This window comes from Podarcis gaigeae, assembly GCF_964106915.1.
Source record: "Podarcis gaigeae genome assembly, chromosome: 17".
Lineage (NCBI taxonomy): Eukaryota > Metazoa > Chordata > Lepidosauria > Squamata > Lacertidae > Podarcis > Podarcis gaigeae.
The window spans coordinates 35,597,203-35,619,680 of record NC_139694.1 but is presented as its reverse complement, the minus strand read 5'-3'; the positions used below and the strand labels follow the sequence as shown (position 1 = coordinate 35,619,680).

General features: G+C 48.0%; 1 protein-coding gene across 1 annotated transcript in view; it reads left to right on the top strand.

The window, feature by feature from the left end:
- Nucleotides 1-5,514: 5,514 nt before the first annotated feature.
- The window catches only part of PDE4A (phosphodiesterase 4A), a 397,337-nt gene continuing 380,373 nt past the window's right edge, over nucleotides 5,515-22,478 (top strand). Inside the window, exon 1 of the mRNA XM_083718847.1 lies at nucleotides 5,515-5,759. The gene's annotated coding sequence lies outside the window, so the exon portion shown is untranslated. The remainder of the gene's footprint in view (nucleotides 5,760-22,478) is intronic.

Genomic DNA, 22,478 nt, shown 5'->3' with positions numbered 1-22,478 from the left:
CAAGAGTCCTGGCTTCTAGCGGCGCCATCTTGCCCTCAGGATTGTGGGTGCCCGCCGCTGTAACGTGAACGTGTGACATCACATGTACGATGCGCAACATCACGTCATGTTTTGGGAGGGTGTTGCTGTAGCCTGTGGTGGTGGCTCCTCTTCTCCTCCTCTCTGCAGCCAGTGAGGCACCCTTTTCTGCCGGGAGGGGCTTGGACTCGGAGATAGGGAGACGATGCCTCCAAGCCCACCCCCTCCCCCAAAAAGGCCCACCCCCTCCCCCAAAAAGGCTGGCTGTAGAGAACGGAGCTGAACTGCTTCTCTCTCTCTCTCTCTCTCTCTCTCTCTCTCTCTCTCTCTCTCTCTCTAGGAGGCAGCACTGCAGAGGCTGGTTGGCTGCTGCTCTCTGGCTTTGCTCATTGACTTTGTGGGTGCCCATCCCCTGCAATGATATTATTGTGGGTGCCAAAGCACCCACGGGCCCCTGGAGTTGGCTCCTATGCTGGCTTCACATCACATGCGAACGAGGAGTATTGGTTTCTGTTTCCTGAACAAACCATGAGTGGCAAACCAGGAACAAACCCATCTGCTGACAAAAGGAGGGAAGGAGCAAAGAGAGGTCATATTTTCATAATGGAAGTGAGCAGAGAAGTCCCTTCGGATCCTTTTCTGGACTCAGGGATGAAGTTGGCAAGTTTGTTGATGACAACCAATTGTTCAGAATTGGTTCAGGTTGGTGAGGTGGATGGTCATAAAGTAGAAGGTTCTTCTCTGTGGTGGCCCCACAGCTATGGAATTCCATGTAATTGGACTTGTGTCAAATTTCTATGTTTCAGGCTTTTCGAAAGGACCTCAAAACGTCCTCCTTCACACTTTGGCTTTCAGGCATTAGGTTTATTGACTGGATGGAAGACTGAGTGAATTTTGGCTCTGTTAAAAAAATATTATGTGGAGTGTTGATCAGTTGCAGTTTCAAGTTCTATAATTCTGTATTTCTAAAAATCTTTTATTGTTTTTAAATGTAATGTATTTTTCTGGCATCGTGTTGCCTGCTCCATTATGGGGGAAGGAGGAAGGGGGTTCTTTTTCTTATTGTACTTGGGAAGTTCTGTAAATATTCAGTCTTTAAGAAATAAATAATACTTAAAAAACACAACAAAACTTAAGTTGCTTTCAGTGTCAGTGAGCATTTGCTCAGAAAAGCAGCCTAAAATGTTTTAAGCAAACAAATAATGAAAACTTCAGCTGGACTCTGAAGAGTTCCAAGAAGGTAAATGGGCCACAAAAAGTTGCTTTACATTTAAGTAAGTGCCAAATTAAGGTATTGCTGTAAGTTTTTTCTTTGGTGTGTGTGTGTTTTGCAGTATGCCCGGGTCCCTTCTAATTATTGGATCCAGCAAGGATTCAATTGCTGAAATAGTAAGGCCAGCTCAGTGGCGTAGCATGGGTTGTCAGCACCCGGGGCAAGGCAAGTAATTTGCACCCCCTAACCCGTGGATTTGTGCCCCCTAACCCGTGGATTTGCACCCCCTAACCCTAACCCCCAGATGTTGCGCCCGGTGCGGCCGGCCCCCCCTGCACCCCCCACACTATGCCACTGGGCCAGCTTCTTGGTAATGGCCCCCAAAGTATTAGTCCTTAAGGTAACAAAGGAAGTGGCTCTGTGTGAGAGGGCAAATGGATTCCCCTCTCCCTCAACTGGTTGTTAGTTAGAAGGACAAAAGCCAGATTTGATGTGTGTGAGAGCTAGAAGCTAGAAGAAGGCAGCAGGTGGAAGCCTGTGAGGTAGAGACATGCTTGATTTTGAATCCAAAATCCAAGGAATCCAAGGCTGTGGCTATGGGAGAAGCAAGACCCTCTTGCGGCTCACGGTGAGCCCTTCCACCATAGGCTCTGGCTGTATATATGTGCAAATAAACTATATATCCTAAAGACACCACCGTCCCTCATTCCAAGGAAACAGAACCCTGGAACTCCTGGAATCTTGCACCACTCAGAGATTCGGGTGGCACACAACAATATGTTAAATGTGTGCATGCATTTGACATGACTTGCTTTTCCTTTAAAAAGAGCAGTTGTAGGGTTCAGGATTAAGACTGAGATATACAAGGGGGTTTCTTTAACCCTTTCTCCCCGTGCTCCAGTCCTGGCAAAAACCATCCAGCCACCCACCCTGACTCATTATTTCCTGCTGCACCCTTCATCTCAGAAGGGAAGCTATTAAAGGTGTGAAGAGCTCCAAAGGTAGGAGTTTGTGCTGAATATGGAAGAGATTTGAGGAAGAGCTTCACACATCCTGCACAATGGAAAAGAGGAATGAGTTCTGGATTGAGGTGAGAAGACCTAGCTGCAAGAGTAGGCCAGAGGAAAGGTTGCATCAGGAAAGATGACCAGTGTATTAGCTGAGGGGACAGAGAGAAAGGGGTGGATTTGCTCAAACATATGCAGAAAGAACTGTCCTGAGACCTTTTGATGAAGGGCAGTATGTAAGTCTAACAAATAAAATAATAAGAAGAAGAAAGAAAGATGCACATCAGAGAGAACCCTTCTCCACAGTGCTCTCATTTTCTGTGCACCCCATACCCTGAAAGGGAATATTCCATGTGTATCCATTAGGCCAGGGGACCACTGTACTTTTGGTTGGAGGTCTGGATCAAATTGTGGCCAACCCTCCATGGGCCCCATCTGACAGGTGGGTGGAGCCTGTCAATCCCCTGATGTCATATTACAGCAGGTGGGCCTGACCCCAATGTGGCTTTCATTCTACACCCACTTCAAACAGTGGCAATCTGTGCTTGCAAAGGAACTATTGTGTGCCTTACAGTGTTTATACTTGGCACACCAAAGGCAAGCTGTGCTTGCAGCAGGCATCAGAATACTTAGCAGCTCTGACCTCAGTTAAATGTAAAAACATCTTGCATTCAGCACTAGATGTTAACAGTGGTAAGCCACACCTGCAAAGCTACATTTTGGGATATACTCTAAGGCTCCTGCTTGTTCTTTTGCAGCTGTGGCTTGACCTGATGTCACATGTCAAGGGGGGTAACAGGAGGGTGTGGCCTGGGCAACACAGCTTTGTGGGCCAAATTGGGAAGCGTGGTGCGGGCCAAATGTTCCCCACCCATGCATTAGGCCAGTGGTGGCCAAACATGGCCCTTCAGCTAGTTTCCCATCATCCCTGACCACTGGTCCTGTTAGCTAGGGATGATGGGAGTTGTAGTCCAAAAAAGCTGGAGGGCCACGTTTGGCCGCCACTGCTTAGGTAGTGTGAGGCGACGACTGCAGGTGGCAAGCACAGAGATGTGTGGAGTGCCACGGAGGCACTGGGGGGTGGGCAGAGATGTGTGTGCCATTCAGCCATTATTATTATTTATTTATGCCCCACCCATCTGGCTGAGTTTCCCCAGCCACTCTGGGCGGCTCCCAATCAAGTGTTAAAAACAGTACAGCGTTAAATATTAAAAACTTTCCTGAACAGGGCTGCCTTCAGCTGTCTTTTAAAGATAGGATAGCTGCTTATTTCCTTCACATCTGAAGGGAGGGTGTTCCACAGGGTGGGCGCCACTACTGAGAAGGCCCTCTGTCTGGTTGCTAGATGATACTTTCCCATAGTTCAGTCAGCTTTGGTACAGAAGGCATCTTGTCCTTCACTTCAGGAAGCAAAATGGTGTGGACTGTCTTTGAGTTAACGATTTAAAGCTTGATTCTGCCAAGTGTGGAATCCATCTGTTTGCACGTGGGGCCTGCTTTCGCCATTTCAAAGAGCTGTGGGGTAGCCAAAGATCTTAGTACCCCTTAGTTCTAACCCACAGGCCACTCTGCAACTGGGCATGCTATTTTACCATCATGCTTTTTTTAATGCAGCCTTTATTGCCTTATTATAAGTGCATTGTTTATATTCCATTAGTGCCCAGACCTCAGCGTTGTACTTGGTAGGGCACCGCCCCTGACCCTGAAAATGTGCTAGAGGCAAAAGCCCATTAAAAGCAAAGTGGCCAGCCTCATGTCACCCTGGCTCCAAAGTGCTTAGAGTTATGAAAGCACAATTGGTGTCAAGTGAGAATTCCCCCCCCCCCCAAAGGTAAGTTAGCAGTAGGTGGTGCCTAGAAGCCCCTTCTCAGGCCCGTAGCCAGAAATGGTGTAAGGGGTGAAAGGTACTGTACACTGGGGTGAGGATAGGGAGGGAGATTAATACAGAGCAACCAGAACCTAAACACAAGTAGCCCAATACGTTTAAAGTTTTTAAATGGCATTAAAAGCGTATATAAGTACCTAATGCAATTCACCAGAAAACCAGAAGGTAGGAACAGCTTTGCTTTTCACTTGCCAATAGTGGCTTTCTTCCCAAGCAAAATAATCTGTTGATCCACTGTGTGGGGAAAAAGCTTAAATTTCCTCACACACGCCTGCAGTCCTGATCCTGGCCAACACCCCAGCTGCCATTTATTAAGTGAAAACTAGCATGCAAGGGCTAACTGAAAGATGACATCTTAGTCAGTTTGTGACATGTTAGTTTAGACCTGAGCTATTGGGTAGAATTTAACACGAATACTTTCCCTTATATCATTAGAAGTAAATGGTTGAGACTCTTATAACAACATGTAAGCGAGTCTTGTTGAGAGCCCCCCCCCCCCCACTACAGCTCTGTCATGTTATCTGCTCTAGAAAACATTATACACATCCCCATTATTCATTTAGAACATGCTAATAACGTGAGAAGCCAGTCTTGCAGGGTTAAACTTCTGGTTAGCCACAAACTTTATTTCCATCCCCTGTTGACCCAGGCCAGTGGCCTGTTGTCAGCGTCGGCCCTTCCACTGCCTCTGGTGGCAAATTCTAAGGGGCGGGAAATGGCTAGAAACGTGCCACAAAATCCAGCTACCAAGTCCAGCCGGAGTTTGTGCGCAGAATGGGGGGGATGCACCGTCCTGTCCTTCGCCTCCTGCAGCAAAATGACTTGGGCAGCTCCTGCCTCTTGTTATTCCGGGCTACTTCACACAGCCGCTTCTGGTTTGTCAGGGGCAGAGGCTGCAGTTTGGCCCCAAAGGGAACCAGGAACCTGATCCGCGCTCAGCTGCGCAGCATTTTCCAGGTCCTTTTTTTTACTCCCGGCTGCGGCTTTCAGGCGACTCTGCCGGAGGGCTTCCCTCTCGTCCCCCTGGGCGGAGCAGAGCACGGTGGACGGGCGCCGTTAGGAGACGGAATCCTCCTGTTAGGATAATTCGCTTTTTACGCGCCCGGGGCACCTGAACGTCTGGCTTCTTCCCCGCAAAAAAGAAAATCGATCAACCATAGGGAGATCCAGGAATTCTGCCTTGCTCACAGAGAAAAAAGCCCCCTGATTCTTCCTCCCGGTGTCGCCACTCGTCTCGGGACCCCGCGCGGCCGTGCGATGTGCCGGCTGACCTGCTCCCTTTCGACCCCGGTCCCCGCTCTGCCCCCGTCGAGCTTCGCCTGCAGCGGGAGCCGCCGCCGCCGCGCACCCGCGCGCGCACATCCACGCGCTCGCGTGCACGAGGCGCTCCCTGCTACTAGCCACCGCCGCCGCCACCACCACTCGCCGCCCCGTCCGCGGACTTGGGCAGCGGGGCGCTGGGCAGGGCGGGGCTCCCGAGGCGGCCGCGGGCTCCTCCGACGCCGCCCTCTCCTCGGCGCGCTGCCTCCAAGCGCCGGCGGGAAACCAACGGTGCCCGCCCGCCCCGCCGGCGAATGGGCGGGAAGCGGAGCCGGAGCCGCGGGCGCCGCGCGGGATCTTCGGCTGCACTGCAAAGGTAAGAGCCTTGCGGCAGAGCAGCGGCGGCCCCGCGGCGCTCCGAGCCCCTGCGCCTCCGCGCCTGCTCCGGGCGCGCTGCGCGGGAATGGGCCAGAGCGCGGCGGAGCGCTTCGCTGCTGCCCGACCCGCCGCCGTGTGGCTGCGCCAAGCTGCCCGCTCGCTCCCAGCCGCGGGGCTTCGCTGCGGGGCCCGGCCTCGGCGGGGCTGGCAAGGGAGTCCTGCCCCCGCTCGTGGGCCCACGTGGCTGCCCTGGAGGGGGGGCCGGGTTGCCGCGCGCGGGGTGTTCCGTTGGCTTATACCGCATCCGAATTCAGTCCCGCGGGAAGCCTTCTGTTGGCGTTAAAAACATATTTCCCCCCCTCCCGCGGGACAGACGGTGGGTTTCTGGTGTGAGTTGATGTTCTGCACCGCAGCCCTCGGGCTCCGGCGGTGTTGGGCTGCGGAGCTGCGGCTTCGTTTGTGTCTGCCCGGGCATACACGTGTAGATGTGTTAAAAGCTGTCACGCGTGTTTGGTGTTGAGTCTAATGCTTGTCGTTGATTCTGATTCCTTGGAGGGGGGGCGGGCGTCCTCACTCAGAAATAGTTTCGGAAGGATCAAGGAATTTCTTCCCGGTAGGGTGCCCTCCGAGTATTTTACGCCATCTCAAGTGGGTTTTCTGTGGAAATCCCTCCCTTCATTGGTGTAAGTACATTTCTGTGCACATAGTCGGGGACTGCGCTTATTTGAACACAGGCCCGCCCTGCCATGTGTGGTCTACTCTAGCCTGTCTTAATGAGGCTCCTGCTGCTAAAATGGGGCAAGCCCCACAGCTCTAGAGGCAGATGTAATCAGTGGCATAGCGTGGTTTGTCAGCACCCAGGGCAAGGCAAGTAATTTGCACCCCCTAACCCATGGATTTGCGCCCCCTAACCCGTGGATTTGCGCTCCCTAACCCTAACTCCCAGATGTTGCGCCCGGTGCGGCTGGCCCCCCCTCCACCACCCACGCTACACCCCTGGATGTAATGGTGCACTTTCATGTATGCTCATGTGTCTCTGTGTTTGCATGTGCAAGGGCTAGAGCTCCCGAGCACTGCTGGTTCACCCCATGGACAATTTCTAACAGGTCGAGGACTCTGCCTCTGCCAAATTCCAAAGGTTGCGCTCCACAAGCAGGTTGTGCAAAAGCCCCCACTTCCCCATCTGTGTTCTGCACTGTCCAGACAACTAGTTATAGGGACAACCAAGTCTGACTGATGTGTCCCGGGAGGTCTGGGCTTCTACCTTTCCCCACTTTGCCACAGTGCTGTGCCCCCTTTTCAGCAGAGCACTATAAAGTCAAAAGTCTTGGCTTTCAGCCAGTTGACTTGGTAGCTCTCCATTAGTTTGATTCCCCAGTAATATGACAAAATTGGGTTGTGACAGATCAGATCCAGCCCATTTATTCCAAGCCAGTCTGCCATGCTGTGATCCTCAGAAAGTTCGGTTCAAAGGGGCAATTCTTACTGGACCTGTTTCCCTCCATGTGCATCCCTGCTCTTGGGAATGTCTCTGCATTGAGAGTTGGCTTTGCTTCGTGAACTTCAGACATGCTGCTTGGCATTCCTCAGTAGAGACAGCTTTGCCAGCGGCAAGGTGAGCTGGCTGCCCGCAGGTGGCACTTTTGAGGGCATTATTGGGATAGGGTCAGATGTGGCTCAGGCAGAATCCCATGGGGAATTTTCCCAGCATAAACTCCATTGAAGTGAATGGTGAGCACACCTCCCATTCATGTCTACTTCCTGGTGGATGGTGCCCCATATTAAGGAGTGGGTTGGGAGGTGTTTGTGGCTTTTGATTTTTTTACTGGGGCAAACATCTTAGGCCAGCTCTGCTTCCCACTTGCCTGGTGCTGTTAGCATGGCTTCCTGGGCTGGTTGAGGCAGCAGGAAATCCACTTGTTTTTCTCCCTAGCTGTTGATAGAAGGCAGCAGAAGATGGGAGGAACATTATCTGCAAAGCAGGGCTACCCTGCTTTCCCAGAATGCCAGAAGGGAGCGTGTGCTGCATTGCAAACAGTGGGAGCCAAGCAGAGTCTCTTGCACAACAAACTCAACAAGGCACCAGCTCTAGCAAGCTTCACTGAGATCCCTTCCAGCCTGCAAGCAGAGGCACACTTTCAGTTGCAGTGGTGCAAATACAGGATATATTTCTCTTGAAGCTTTCCAGCAGGGGACAGGGGGCACTGAGCCAGCACTGACTGTGCTGCTGTTTTCAACAGCTGGCTTGGGATTCCCTCATTACATTGCAGAAAGTACACAGAGAAAGTGCACATGTTGCGGTGGTGAAGCAGGATCTGTGCTGGTATGGCTCAAAGGTGTAATCACAGCCCATCCAATCTGTTCATTCTCTCTCTCTCTCTCTCTCTCTTCTCCATCCTACCCTCTGGTCAGAGGTCCCTGCTATTCTCTAAAGGCCAAAGGAGGCTCACTCTCTACTTTAAATGCTGCCAGAAATCTGCCTCAGCACAGTTCAAATGGCACTATATTGCTGCCTGTCCTGTGTTATGCTCTGTATTCTGTGGAAATTGGAATTGTTGTTGTTTAGTCGTTTAGTTGTGTTCGACTCTTTGTGACCCCATGGAGCAGAGGATGCCAGGCACCCCTGTCTTCCACTGCCTCCAGCAGTTTGGTCAGACTCATGCTGGTAGCTTTGAGAACACTATCCAACCATCTTGTCCTCCGTCGTCCCCTTCTCCTTGTGCCCTCCATCTTTCCCAAATTGGAATTACTCAGGGCAAAATATTAGTCTTTTCGAACTAAGGGAGGGGAAGGTCAACTGCCTCTCATGAACATACAATACAAGGATTTGTCTATGTACAAAATGTCATTTGTTTGAATTGATGCATCAATTCCAACTCAGTTGTCCCAACCTATCCATCAGTGCAAGCTCAACTGTTGCCTCTGCTGTTCCTCAGTTTTTCTCATGGTAAACATGTTGTTTTGAAGTCTGGTTTCTTATGGCAAGAGGAAATATAATCAAAATATGCATGGCTTAAGCATGGCTCTTTGGGGCTGTCCACTCTCTGGGGTGAAAATGCACGTCTGTTTTCTGAATACTGCCTTTGGAAGGGAGGGGTGGGGAAACAGAATATACAGCTATAAGTGAAATGGCCCTTAACTCCATATCAAACTGAGAATGCATTTACTAAGAGGTATTTCTGATTAACAAAGTGCTCCAGCACACCCGAAGAAATCTTTGTGGCTTCATAATGAATGTATAAGAAATGGAAGAAAGGAGAAATCATGAAGGAAGAGTGTGCATGAGCAGCCAACATTCACAGCGGGAAGGTTAGGTGGGCAAAGCTCAGAATGAACTCAGGATTGCAAGAGAGTTTAGAAATAATAGTAAAAGGTTTCTTTGACTAGGTTCGAAGCAAGAAAAAGTTCAACAAGTAGTAGGTCCCTTGTATGGAGGAGACAAAGAAATGCTCTTGGTTGACTTTGCCTCTGTCTTCACCCAAAAGGAAATCAGTGCCCAACCTGGTGATAACAGAAAAAATGACGCAAGGAGGGAGCTGCAACCCAAAATGGGAAAAGATGTAGTAAGGGAACATCTAGCCACTTTAAATGAATTCAACTCTCCAGGGCCTGATGAGTTGCCCTCCAGAGTACTAAAGGAGCTTGCAGACGTAATCACAGAGCCTCTGTCTATAATGTTTGAAAATCCTTGGAGAACAGGTGACGTCCCCGCAGACTGGAGGTGGGCAAATGTTGCCCCCATCTTCAAAAAGAGGGGAAAAGAAGACCCAGGTAACTATTGACCATTGAGCTTGACATCAATACCAGGAAAGATCCTAGAACAGATAATTAAACAGTCCGTCTGTGTGCACTTAGAAAAGAAGGCTGTGATTACTGTACTAAGACCCAACATTGGCTTCTCAAAAACAAGTCATGGAAGATGAATGTCATTTCTTTTTTTGATAGAATTACAAGATGGGTGGATCGGGGGAATGCTGTAGACATAGTGGATGAACAGGATGAAGAACAGGAATAGTTATTCAATAGTCTAGAGCCATCTGTGTGCTTTTAGCACTGGTTCCCTGGGGATGCTTAAATCTGCAACTGATCCTTAAAGCAGTAAACCTTACTTTCCACTGTGCTTTCACTAGGGAAGTGCAAACTCTGCTCAGTGATGTTGGTACATTCTGCAAATTACTAGTGGTAAAGAGCTATTTGTGAATGAAATAAGGATAATTCACCCTGGTAACATTCCTTTCCAGAAAAAGTCTTTTGGCATCTTAAAGTCTTAGCAAACGGTGTGGGCTTTTATGGACTTCAGTCTACTTCATTAGATGCATGAAGGATTATTCTGAGTTACGGGTCAGGAGAGGGGGTGGAGGAATTGTAAACAGTGAGGTTAGAAGAAAATGAAATGCAGAAAAGTACAGCAAGTTGTAATTGTGCAATTATTGGTGGCAATTCACTAAATAGTTGTTGTCCTGGCAATTAACACATATAGTGCACTGAAAATATTTGTCTGGGTTCAATCCGCAAATGATAGTGTTGTAATTTGGCATTTTTGTGTTGCAGTCTCATTTCTCAGCCTATAGTACCCAATGGGGAACAGGTCAACAAGGCCAGATGGGAATTTAGGAATAATCTACTACAGGACTGACCTAGAAGAGAAAATTACGGAAAACCACTTGTTGTCACTTACAGTTTCCAGCTGAAACCACTCCAATGATCTCCAACTTGTGGTTTCAGTCGCAATATATTGCCAGGCGAAACCGCCATTGCTCTTTGGCCATCATATGACTGAGGGAGGAACAAGCTACTGGTATATTGGCTGGCGTGGGGGCTCCTTTAAACTTCTCTGTTCAGGGACACATGGCTGTTGGCCCCTTGGTGCTGCGAGGCGGTGGGGTGAAATCGCCTCAGCTCCGAGCTGAGGCAGTTTCACCCTGGCGCCTTGTGAGACCAGGGACCAGGCAGCTTCTTCCTCCCTTTCAACATCCTGATGTATCGCCAGATTGCGATGTTTGGTGATATAGCGCAATGTTGAAAACCTAACATTGCACAGGCCTAATACAGGCAGAGGAACTGGCCCTTGTTGCAGACCTAGAGGCCAATTCTGTCCCCAAATCTTCTCCCACAACGCTTAGGCAGGAACAAATAATGTCATCCACAACACCAGAAGTTCTTTTGGCTGCTCATTTTCCAGTGTGACGTATGACATCATCTCCCAACATTGTCCTTCTGCAGTCTACATAAAACAAACAGGCCGGTTGCTATGCTAAAGAATAAATGTTCATAAATCTGACATCAGAAACAACAGCATTCAAAAGCCAGCAGGGGCAGGGGGCATTTCAGTCTCCTAGGAGAGTGGTTTTCAACCCGTGTGCTGTGGCACCCTGGGGTGCCTTGAATGATGGTCAGGGGTGCCGTGGGGAACACTGGCCTCTGTCCCTCTTTCCTTCCCTCCCTCTTCTGATGCCCTCTCCCATCTCGGCCTCCCAAAGGCTTGCATGGCTGTTTGTTGCAGCAGCCCTGGCTACAAGCTCCCCAGGTGAATGATGCTTCTGGAGCTGGCCAGGGGGTGCTGGTTGACAGGAGCTGAGGTGGCCTCAGAGTAAGCAAGCCAGCAGCTGAGGTAGTCCAGCCAGCCTGTCCTTCAGCTCTTGCCGTTGGGAAGTCCTAGGCCCCTGTGGGGCAGTGTGAGAAGGCACCTCTCTTTGGGGCAGGGGGCGCAGCTCAGAGACCAGGGGCAGCAGCAGTGGCTGCCCAGAGGACTCCTAAGGAGAGGGGAGAGGAGAGGAGGCTGAGGGAATCCTCCACAAGGGAGGGTGTTCAAAAAAGGGTAAGAGGCTGCCAGCTCTGCAGGCAAGGGGTGACATAATTGGGCTCCTAAGCTTCACAGGGGTGCCGCAGACAGAAGGTAGTTGGTCAAGGGAGCCGTGGACTCAAAAATCTTAGGATACTCAGTAAATGTCCTTAGAGTGGGCATCTTGAATCAAGGAACTTCATACAGAGACTGAAGTTTGAAACCATTGAATTACATCAAGGGGTTCAGTGATGGAATGAGCAGAAATGAAGGATTTTTAGCTCTTTAAATGTGTTAATTGGCTTACCACTATCAGGATGTCTGCATTACCAACAACTGATTTGTTAATTATGTAATTAAGCTGATGAAGTGAACTGTAGTCAATTAAAGCTTATACTGTAACAAATGTGTTTGTCTTAAAAACTATTTGTTGCAGCAAGGAGGACAAACATGGTTACCCTTTTGGAAATTTCAGCTAGATGGTGGTTGTTTTTACTTAATCCTTGGCCTTTCCCTCAGCTGAAACAAAACAAAGATTGAATCTCCGCATTTCATTCTATGTCCTCCTTGCTGTCCCTTTCCTCTCTCTCTGCTTTGTTGTCTCCTACTTACATTTACATTTTAAGTGTCTTGGGGCAGAGATCTGTCTCTCCCTTTGCTTATGGAACTTTGTCCAGATGATGATGCTGTACAGATAATTAGAACTGCAGCTTTAGTAATACAGTTATTCTGTGGTTTCAGGAGGTGGTAGGACTCAAAACAACGAATAATTGGTAACTTTACTTCGATTGCATACAACTTCTATCATTGATTAATCCCCCCCCCCCCCGTTTATATCCTTACAGTGGAAAGTGGTTAAGCAACAGTGCTAATGGAAAAGACAATAAATGTGTTTGTTTGTTTTTCAAACGGGTAACAGTATGGCTACAGAAAACGAGAGATCTTAACACAGCAGATGGCACCTTGTTGTAGTTAACTGCCAACCTCTCTGGATCAATAAAAGGAATTTGTGACAGCAAGTAGCTCAAATGGTCAGAGAAAGGCACTTCTCTCCCCTTCAAGCACCGGATAGGACACCTTTCCCCCTTGTCCTCTTGTTCCATCTGACTGAAGCAAGATCAGGCATGAGATTTGTTTTTAAAATGCATTCTTTCAGCTCTGCAGCCAAGAACCAAGGCTCCAGAACAGCATTCTGTCAGCCAGCCAAGCTCCTTGCAAGTAGCCCCAAAAGTCTTTTTATGGCAGCTATTGCTTTCCCAGTGTCTGCTGGAGGGTGTTAAGGGGGCTTGCAATAGTGGTTGTAGCATAAGATGACAGAACTGGTTTTATTAAATGTTTGCAGGGTAGCTGGCATGCTCCACTATGGAGGCCTGACTTACAGATTTTAAATGGAAATGATCTTCAACTGAGAAACCTTGCCACATACTGTAGATGATGCCTTTGCAGGCTGCAGATCCCTAGAGGTCTGTGTTATGTTTTAAGTGAAGAACAAAAGATATGTGCCGCCAGCAGGACAGTGGTGGGTGTTGCTGCAATCTCTGTGCTTGTTTCGTCTGAGGAGGACATTCCTTTTTCTCCCTTTGGCTGCCTCCAGCCAGACAACCTGGCGGAAGCGATGGCAAGTGACCAGACAGGCAGATCCCAGAGACTTGTGCCATGAGCGGTTGCATGTCAGGTGGCAAGAGTTCAAGATGTGCAGCTTTTCTCCAGAGAGAAGAAACATCACTTAGTGTTTTCTGCCTGCCATGCAGCTTCCCCAGCTCAGAAGTTCCCTGACAGGAAAGCCTAGTCCTAAACGTCCTCTCCATATCCTATGCTTGGCTTCATCACTGGTTTTGAAGAACAGGACAATAGACTTGGGCTTCTTTAGGAAAGTGGTGCTGGGGAGAGTTGGTTCTGTGTGTGTGTTGCTTGGCAACAACGAGCTGCTTTCTTTATTTCATTCTTGCGGTGAGGGGAGAGAAAAGGGAAAGAGTTCTCAGCGATCTGGCAAGCGCATCTTTCCAGTCTGCTGAGAGAAGGGTGTTGGCTGTCCCTAACCTCAATCTTTGGAAACCGAGCCCCTCTGAACCCCAGCACAAGGTCAGGAAGAGCCCACACCCATCTTTCGAAGCTCAAGAGAAGGGCGGAGGCCCTCGGCAAAAGATTTGGAGGTGCTCAGAAAGCCGGAAGGAGACTGCTTCCGAGTGTCTCCAGATCCCAGTGCAATGCCAGGAATGAGATGATGATGATGATAATAATAATAATAATAATTTATTTATACCCCGCCCATCTCCCTAAACGGCCTCGGCCCAGTATAGCTGAAGGAGCATCTCCACCCCCATCTTTCAGCCTGGACACTGAGGTCCAGCTCCAAGGGCCTTTTGGTGGTTCCCTCACTGCGAGACGTGAGGTTGCAGGGAACTAGGCAGAGGGCCTTCTCGGTGGTGGCACCAGCCCTGTGGAACGCCCTCCCACCAGATGTCAAGGAATGTCTGACTTTTAGAAAACATATAAAGGCAGCCCTCTTTAGGGAAGTTTTTAATGTTTGATGTTTTATCGTTTTTTAATATTCCATTGAGAGCCGCCCAGAGTGGCTGGGGAGGTCTGGCCAGATGGGTGGGGTATAAATAATAAATTGTTGTTCTTAAAGTTGGGGTATGTAGACTTTTTGGGATAGGGTTGGTGGCAACAACAACAGATCTTGACTAGTGATAGAGGCTTAGCAGAATTTGTGGACCTCTGGGAATGCCAGCACCTACTGATCAATTTTTGTCAGGCTCACCCCCCCCAACCCCCCCCCCCCCCGCACACAAACATTCATTGCTGTGGGTGGGCGAGTAGTGAAGAAATGACCAGAAGATTACGTTCACCTTCCCTCTCCACCACTTGCCTGTTCGAACTTGCCCCCCTGAAAACAAAAGTGGCTTTTCCTGCAAGTGAAAAATGGCTGCCAGAGTTTGGTTTGCAAATTACATTTGAATAGCAAATAGTTAGACCTTCATAGAGCTGTGTGTAACTTCACAGGGGTACACATGCACAGACCCCGTGCAAAACATACTATCGGGGCTCTGAGGGGGGTAGAGTTGGCAGGTGCAGTAACAACCCCCATCTTCCTGATGCTTTGATTGTAGTATCTGCAATGGGCTAATGTTTTAGGTCTATCTCAAGGATAACGACCACACATACCAAAAGGCCTGTGGAAAAATAGGCTTCTTTGTTCTCTTCCCACTCCTGTGCTATAATAAAGATTTACTGCACTGTCCAATCCAGCAGTCATTTACTTTTCTTGTAGCATAAATATTTAGAGGTCTTCAGACTTTACAGAGAGACAGATATAGCTTTCTGCTCTCCATTGGAGGAGATGGCAAGAGGCACAACTGTGTCATTTTAGGGCTCTGAGGCGGCTCAGTGGAGACTGAGTGGAGTGGGCCAGAACCAGGGATCTGGAGCCAGTTCGAAGGTCAAAGCTAAGTGGCTGGCTAACTTCTGAATACCAGCCATAGTTATCCTGGCCAAAATGGTTGAGCAGGGAATGGCAGAGGGATTTTTCTCCTCTTCCAAGCCATGTATTCTGGTCATACCCTGTACACAGAGATGGGAGGAAACCCGTTCATACAAGCAAGTCTATATGTTTAAAAATCATTACCACCACCAATAAATTTATTGTGCTAGCCAAAGGCCATGACAAAAGCATGAAAACACAGTTTCAATACAAAATATAGATTAAGGTATCGACTAAAACAGACAATCTATTTCTAATGAGACTATAACCAGGAGGCCTTCATTGTGATGCAAAGTGTCTTTCAGATTTAGACCTCCGAATCTCCTTTACAGTTCACGGCTATTTTGTCCAGCTCCTCCCTGCTGCCACTCAGTAACCGCAGAACCCGCTCCATTGGGGGTTGATTTATTCCTTGAACAAACAAGGGTTTTAGAAAGTGACTCCTTGGGTCTGTGTATAAGGGGCACAATAACAAATAATGGATACTACCTTCTGTCTGCAAGTGCCTGCATATGCATAGTCTATCTGCACATGGAATCTTCTTGTAAGGACCATCCAGCACAGCTGAGGGCATTGCTTGAAATCACAACACAGTAAAGGCAGATCTTAATGGTACAGGCAGAAGTTCAACTGGCTCTAAAATGCTATGCTTTCAATAGAGGGAAACACAGGGAACAGTTAGATGTTTTAATCACTTGTAAGTCCCTTCTGGATTCTATCCAATAAAGCCAATCCCTTAGTTGACGCTTCTCCATCTTCAGAACCTCATTCAGCTCCTGCAAGTGATAATACCCAGGATTCCCCCAGTGTGTGTTCTCCAGATCCATGTAGCATATGGATGGAAAGTGCTCATTGAGTAGAGATGTAATAACTCTTTTCAGGTAATTAAACCGTGCACAGTCTACTCTCGCCTTTGTCCAACCTGCTTCTGTCGGTAGAAGAGCCGCTGATGTTCCATTGGGTGAAGAAAATCTAATAAATTGATTCTTCGCTGTTTCTAACCCTTTGATTGTGTTCAAGTCATCTCCTCAAATTTCTGGTCCATATAACATTTGGGGGATCACTTTGCTACTGCAAATTGTCAATCCAGGACCAAACAACTCACCACCCTCCTTGAAATAAAACTACATCAACGCCTCTGTTCCTTTCTGTGCTTTGCCCTTCATCACTTCAATATCCAGGAAAGGGATTTGCTAAGCAGGATTCTGAGATATCAGAAAGATCGAGTTTGCTCTTGTTCATGATGGTCCAACATTCGTTTATCTCTGTGGCTATGTTTTCCAAAAACCATGATCTTAGTTTTGGAGCAGTGTTAGAAACTGGGATAGAAAGACCACGTGGCACCACATGGCTCTTGGAACCTGGGTTACGGGTGCAAAAACATAATGGCTAGCCTTTTGTGTAATTCCCCCTTGAGAACTATTTTTAGAAGTCCAAGGGCAGGGCGTGGTTTGACTAAAATGGAGAGGAATCAGGAGTTGGGGCTTGTGAATTTAATGTATAGATTCCCTGCCCCACCCCTGCCCAATGTTTGAAAATTCCATTGTTCTAGGTGACAGGGAATTTAAATAGCGCAAGCAGTTTCTGAGCTCTGGGTGCAGTACTACGCCTAAGATTTCAGATTAAAACTGCAGAGTGGAAAGAGAGAAAGACCCTTTTTTGCCTCCCCGTTTCCAGCTACTCTCTGAAGACTGGAGAAGAGACTCTCTTAGGAATATTGGGGTGGGGGGAGGGAAAGAAATGAACATAACACTTTAGCTGCAGTTCATTCATCCCCAGCTTTGTATTCTTGTTATTAAAAAAGCACACCTAGACATTCCATTGTTGCCCCATAACCTAGAAAGTTTAACGTGCCGTTTAGCTCCTAGCTTTCATATCTCAGTTTCTAATACTGCCCCTGCCCATCTTAGCACTGTGGCCCTTGGGAAGTGGCTGGACTACAGCTCCCATCATTCCTGACTGTTGATCATGCTGGCTGTGGCTGATGGGAGCTGGAGTCCCAGCAACCCAGGTTCCCCATCACTGCTTCAGCAAATGGAATGTGCATTCTTACAAAACTTTATCACAGCCATGAGAACAAGATGTGTGTTTCTTCTCTTTTTTAAAAAAACCCAGAGTTAGAATGCTGTCAAAGAAACGGCATTCTGTCTTCTGCTGTGTTATTCACCCTAATTCCTGCATGGGCTGGGTGTTTGCTCCAGCTGTGCAAAGCCACATACGGAAATAGGGGAATACGTAGCATCTGTTTGGGATTCAGATAAAGTCTGCTATGCCAGCATATCACACTTCTCAGAAATTCCCCAGAGGTATCAGATAGGTTTCCTCCTGACCTGGCAGTCAGGGGAGCATTGGAAATACAGCAAGCTCTCTAGATCATGTGCAGATATTTAATTCTGTTTTTGCCTGCAGTCTACTGCAAATCACATGCCATGCTGTTTATTGCTGGCTGGGCTGGCAGCCAGCCATGAATGAGACTAGTCTTTTTCCCTTCGCTTTATTGAACTACCTCTTCTCTCTAAACCAAAATCAAGTATCTGTTTCCTAGGTAAGTTAGCAGAGAGTCTTGCACTCAGACATGGGCATGGAGTCAGCTGCTGCATATCAGGGTCAGAGGTCTGGAGCAGCAATGCTAGCATTAGAAGAAGAACCTAGGAAACTTCTTTGTATGAGGTCCATCTAGCTCAGAATTATCTATTGCTCTGGCTGGCAGTGGCTTCTGGGGCTACCTGCTCCTTTAAAAAACAAAACAGCAACCAGAGATGCTGGGGATTGAACCTGGAAGCTTTCACATGTGAGGCAGGCGCTCTGCCACTGAGCTATGGGAAGGACGGCACACTGAAAGGTATTAGTAAGTTGATATATCAATTACATTTAATCCTCTACAGAGCTACGTGTGTGGGCTAACACAAAGAAAAATGGCTTGTGCCTGTTTTTAAAAAACATAAAGGCAGAGTTTAAACCCCATCATTAAGCAGAATTTAATTGAAGCCTCAAGGGATGTGGGTGGTGCTGTGGGTTAAACCACAGAGCCTAGTACTTGCCGATCAGAAGGTCGGCAGTTCGAATCCTCGCGACAGGGTGAGCTCCCATTGCTCGGTCCCTGCTCCTGCCAACCTAGCAGTTTGAAAGCACACTGGTGCAAGTAGATAAATAGGTACTGCTACGGTGGGAAGGTAAACGGTGTTTCTGTGCACTGCTCTGGTTCGCCAGAAGCGGCTTAGTCATGCTGGCCACATGACCCGGAAGCTGTACGCCGGCTCCCTCGGCCAGTAAAGCGAGATGAGCACCACAACCCCAGAGTTGGTCACGACTGGACCTAATGGTCAGGGGTCCCTTTACCTTTACCTAATTGAAGCCTCACCCCTTTGCCATCCCTTCCCTTGCAGGCTTCCCAAACAACTCTTCCCTTAATTGAGTCTTATATGGGTGCTGTTTGCCCAACTGCTCTCTGAAGCACTTCCCACCTTTCTTTAAATGCCTCTCCTTCCTCCATGGCTGCTCAACACCCCTGGCCACTTGCTCGCTCACCTGCTTGCTGTTCTGTCATCATGCTGCAGCTAGTGGGGCCGCTGATGGACTGCAGTGTGACTCTCACACTAATATACAGTATATACAGATACAGATAATGTGTCCGGTGTGTTTGAACCGAGCCAAGTTAGTTGCACTCTGGTCCCACTGAAATCAGTGTTATCCATGACGTTAACTGAATCTCAGTGGACACTAAAGGCAACTAACTTGGAGTTCATCCTTTACATGTTCACTCAGAAGTAAGTTGCACTGAGTTTAGTAAGGCTGGCTGCCCAGTAAGTGAATATAGGATTGCAGCCTTAGTATTGATCTAATCTAGAGTTTTGTTAGTGCCAACAAATGCTTTGCATTGTCTTATTCTGATGAAGTCACCTCCCAAAGCTCACTTGGGCCCCAAACCAGTATACATTTTAAGCCCTATCCTGCTACTTTAATCAGTCATGACTTCCCCCAGTATCCTGGGAACTTTACTTCGTTGAGAGTTGTTAGGAAACTTCCTTTCACAGAGCTACAGTGCTCAGATCGGTTTAACGGTCAACCCCTCTCCACAGAGGACCCTGAACAAATTTCAGTTTCCAGGATTCTGTGGGGAAAAGCCATGGGGGATACCACTTTAAATGTATATTGCAGGTGGGGACTTAACTACAGTCCATTACCCAATTTCCTGGGAGTAAACACTGCTGTACTCAATGGGACTTTATTTTCAGTAGATGTGTGTAGGATTGTGCTGTTGGAGTATGTCTTCCAAACTTGGGAGCCCATATTGTGGGGATGGGGGGGAATCTGTGGCCCCTAGTGTGGTGTAGTGGTTAGGAGCAATGGACTCGTAATCTGGTGAACCGGGTTCGCTTCCCTGCTCCTCCACATGCAGCTTCTGGGTGACCTTGGGCCAGTCACACTTCTCTGAAGTCTCTCAGCCCCACTCACCTCACAGAGTGTTTGTTGTGGGGGAGGAAGGGAAAGGAGATTGTTAGCCGCTTTGAGACTCCTTAGGGTAGTGATAAACGGGATATCAAATCCAAACTCCTCTTCTTCAGATCTTGCTGGACTCCAACTTACGTGCAGCATGGCCAGTGGTTAGGGATGATGATGAGCAACATCTGAAGGGCCACAGGTTCCCCAACCCTCCTGAACTGTAAAATTCCTGGAATTCAAAGACTTTATTCATGCAGGAACTAGTTACAGAGTGAGTGGAGATATGAGAGAGAGAGAGAGAGAGAGAGAGAGAGAGAGAGAGAGAGAAAGAGAAAGTAGCAGATAACTTCTCTGGAGTGAAGAACAAACAAAAATTGCTTATCCTTTAGGAGTAGAATTAACTTAGACAGAGAGCTACAAAAATTGCTGGCTAAATTTCTATACGAACAGTGTCCTCTGGTGTTTAAAGTAACACATGCATTAACTATGAACTCAAGAAAAAGAAATGTATTTGCTTTTCTTCAACAAGTACTACTAATCTGGTGTGTGATTGAGATTTTACTTCTCACTGAGCTGATAAGCCTGCATCTTAGCTGTAACACTTCAGACCGAAGATGCAAATTCGCAATACTAAATGTTCCTCTATTATTTTTTTTAATTCTTCACATGAAAAAATATCAGGAAGAAAGTCCTTTCCCAGTCATCCTGGCTTTGTATGGATAAATCAATGGATAAATTAATAGGAGGGAGAGAGCTAACTTGGGTTTTAAGGGAAGTTTGGTTTGGAGGATAAAGTTTGGCACAGTGGCTCAACTGAGGCTTGATCAAATACAATGAATATACAAATAACTTCAGAGTTTTGAATTGGTGGATGGAAAGAATGGGTAAGAGAAAAGGACTTAAAAGAAAGTGAGGCTGAAGAAAGAAGTGGAATGACAATCAGGAGACCATTGAATTTTCTGAGTAAACATGCATGGAATTGGCCTGAAAAATGGATAGACACAGGGATGATCTCTCACCTGACACTGCTCTGTTTGCCTGCTTGCCTCTGTGTTTTGGAAAACAAGCTTGTTCTGCTGATCACAGTTGTGAAAACATTTTGGTCTTGCCTTCCCCCTGTAGCTTAAGCAATCAATTATTCACAAAATATCTCCTTGATCTTCTGCATAATGCAACAGAAATTGATTTAGAGGAAGAGGGCTCTGTCATCTACTTCCCAAGTTACAAGCTATCTGCAGTTGTCGGGGTTGGGGTTTTTGAGGACTTTTATACTTAAAAACCAACAACTCTGAAACAGAGTTTTTGTCGTGCAATATTTATGACATACTAATGGAGGGTGGGGGAGAGAGAGATGAATGGCAGGTTTGTTCCTTCCAGCCTCAAATATTTCGGAAGAGTGAAACTTTAGCTTAAAGGTAAAGGTAAAGGTACCCCTGCCTGTACGGGCCAGTCTTGACAGACTCTGGGGTTGTGCGCCCATCTCACTCAAGAGGCCAGGGGCCAGCGCTGTCCGGAGACACTTCCGGGTCACGTGGCCAGCGTGACATCGCTGCTCTGGCAAGCCAGAGCCGCACACGGAAACGCCGTTTACCTTCCCGCTGGTAAGCGGTCCCTATTTATCTACTTGCACCCGGAGGTGCTTTTGAACTGCTAGGTTGGCAGGCGCTGGGACCGAGCAGCGGGAGCGCACCCCACCGCAGGGATTCGAACCGCCGACCTTTCGATCGGCAAGTCCTAGGTGCTGAGGCTTTAACCCACAGCGCCACCTGCGTCCCTGAAACTTTAGCTTACTTCCTGATAAACCACCCTTGCTTCCTGTTTTGCCCCACAATTGCTGGAGGCAGGCTCCCTAAGGATTTGAAAAAGAAAAATATAGATGGGGAGCATAAATCGCTCAGTTGAAACCAGAAACTAAGATAAAACGAAAAGGAGAAGGTAATGATAAAACAGAGAAGGAAAAAAGATGGTAGAGTGAATAATGGTATTTGGCATTGGACGGTTGGTGTACCAGGCAGGACAGCTGGAAAAGCTTGGAGACCTGTAAATATGTCTCTGAAGCAATGTCACATTGAAGCAAATTATTATTGGAGAAAATCATGTGTCAGTACGATTTGAATTTGGGAAACAAGGAGTTTAGCACCCCTCCCCTACAGTTCTCATAATGTATCAGTTGCAAGAAGCACAATGTTTCTTTTTACAAGCATACAGTAAAAGGTAAAGGGACCCCTGACCGTTAGGTCCAGTCACGGACAACTCTGGGGTTGCAGCGCTCATCTCGCTTTATTGGCCGAGGGAGCCGGCGTACAGCTTCCGGGTCATATGGCCATCAGGACTAATCCACTTCTGGCGAACCAGAGCAGCGCACGGAAACGCCATTTACCTTCCCGCCGGAGCGGTACCTATTTATCTACTTGCACTTTGACGTGCTGTTGAACTGCTAGGTTGGCAGGAGCAGGGACCGAACAATGGAAGCTCACCCCGTCGCGGGGATTCGAACCGCCGACCTTCTGATCGGCAAGCCCTAGGCTCTGTGGTTTAACCCACAGCGCCACCCGCATCCCTTTTACAGTATAAGGTAGGTAAGTAACATTTCAGTATTGTGGGTGAGAGCAAGAGGCTCATCTAGCAAGTACATAGCAGAGAGGAGATTTAAATCAGGGATTTTCTGATTTTCAAGCTCTGTCCTGTTATAACTGCTGTGCTACACCAGCTCTCAAAATTGGCAAATTTCTCGCTCCTCAGGCAACGCTCGAAGCATCTTACATTAGCTAATCTGGCAGGGCGTGTTTGCAGCTGCTGGTAGCTGCTCTCAGAGTCATCCTTGCTGTGCTGAGTTCCCTGGAAGCGGCTGGAGGACTCCCTCTCCTTCTCCCACACCCAGCCCTGCCCAGCCTTTGTGCGTCATTTAGGGAGTCCCCGTGCTTGGCTGCCTTCCAAGCCAGCAAGCTTTGTCAGAAGCATTAGCAATTCCTGCTTCGTGCTGTGAAGCTCGTGCTGCGATTTCTTTT